Raw genomic sequence first — 2059 nt, 5'->3', positions numbered from 1 at the left:
TAAACTCGCAGATAAGTGGGAGTCGTCTGTGTATATTGTTGTGAAGAAAGCCGGCAATCTTCCTGTGTACACAGTGAGACCGGAAGACCAGAACAAACCACTAAGAACCCTGCATCGAGACCTTTTATTGCCATGTGGGTACTTACCTGTTCCTGAAGAAGAAATGCCTACCAGAGATGAAAAGAAATCTCCTGTGTCTTCTCCAGTATCTGCTGATGATGAAGAGGATCCATCAGAGGATGAACTAATTGATCCACCTCTGTACATTCCATCATCTGTTGAACCTGTCAAATTTACAATTGATATTGACCTGCCTCCTGTCGAGCAGTCTGTTCCAAGCACTGAACAGTTTGTTCCCTTCACGCAATCTCCAGCACCTGTAACTGAAGAGGACAGTGATGCTGAGGAAGATGAACCCAAACCTGTGGAAGGGGAACCCACAACTGTTAAAGAGGAACAACTAGCAATAGACGGTGAGGAACCTGAAATTGACTCTGAACAAATCAATCCTGCTGAAGTCTCCAGAGTTGAAGGAAGACTCTCTCCAGATCCTGATACTCCAGAGTCTGACAATGCAGGACTTGACACACAAGAACCTGATGTACCTGACATTTCCAGCCATGCTGAAGAACCTCACTCACCAGTGGATTCAGTATCTCTGGACACTGAGGACCAACCTCTGAGACGTTCCAGCCGCACAAGAAATCCACCTGATCGACTGCAGTACACTAAACCTGGCAAACCATTACTGAAAAGCATTCAGGCTTTGCTCCACGGTTTGAGCTCTGCTTTCTCCTTCGCCCTCCAAGAAGATGAAGAACAGTGTTTTGTTCCGTACTCTAGTCAGCCACCTATTTGCTGCCAGCCTGGTATATGTACGAGGACGTACATGGGATCAGGAGGGGAGGGTGTAACCTGCACAAAATAAGAAACCCGTATTTTATTTTGGCGGGTCAAACTGACAGCACCCTTTATGTTCCGGGTCACAGGTGACTCGGATTTCAATCGCTGTTGCTGCTGTCGCTGTGGCCAGCTGCTCGTCTCGGCGTCTTCTAAACTTTTAGAAGAATACGGCTGGATCGAGGCTTACTAAAACGGCCGAAGGATTAAATTGGGTGTTTCCTGTCGACCGCTCGACGGTGAGTCGTTTAATTTACGTACTTTGTTTTCTTTGGAAATAGAAATGCGGTGGCGACACGCCCACTTAATAGGTGCATTAACGACTGAAAAGTTAATTTATTGATTTAAAAGGTCATTTTCTTTTTGTAATTTTGTGGCCGAATAGATTATACATTGTTAAAATATTAAATAGGCCTTTTGATTTTTGTAGATTCGTCCTTTTAGGACAGTTTTAGTTTTTTTTTTTTTTTGATTGATTTTTGCTAACGGCCTATAGAACTCTGGGCTTGGTCATTTGTTTTTATTGGGGAGTTGCGCAACGAAATAAAAGGAAAAAAAAAAAACAATTGTTTATTGAAACGATATGGAAGTCAATTAGGTTTAATTGACTGCGTCAATTAAACTTAGATGTAATGTGAAAGTGCACTTTAATTTGATCTGTACCGGTAACTTTAATTTGATCTGTGCCGGTAACTTTAATTTGATCTGTACCGGTAACTTTAATTTGATTTGTACCTTTGACCGGTAACTTTAATAAGGTCTAAGGTCAGATTAGATCTAAGGTTAATAAGGTCAGATTTAAATCTGACTGTAATTTTGAATTTGATCGCGATCTTTAATTGGAAATTCATTTGAAAAATTCATGAGAAAACACTTTATGGAATATAGTTATTTGTTTATTTTTTTTGTAATTGTTGAATGTTTCTTTATTTTGGATAACAGTTTAACAATGTTTAAACATGACAGCTAATTTGTTTTATTTTTATTCATGACCTTGTTTAGGTCATGTTTTTTCCGCCCCCTGTGTCACGTCAGGATGGCGAGCTACCGGATCACCGCAGCTTCGCGGTAGGATTTAAATGAACCAAGCTGTTTTCTCATTCTGGACCTATTTGCTCTGGATCATGGACAAAAAGGGAAAAAAAAACAATCAAATATT

This window comes from Poecilia latipinna, unplaced genomic scaffold, assembly GCF_001443285.1.
Source record: "Poecilia latipinna isolate Pla-1442-1.1 unplaced genomic scaffold, P_latipinna-1.0 Scaffold1540, whole genome shotgun sequence".
NCBI lineage: Eukaryota > Metazoa > Chordata > Actinopteri > Cyprinodontiformes > Poeciliidae > Poecilia > Poecilia latipinna.
This window is presented reverse-complemented; position numbering follows the sequence as displayed.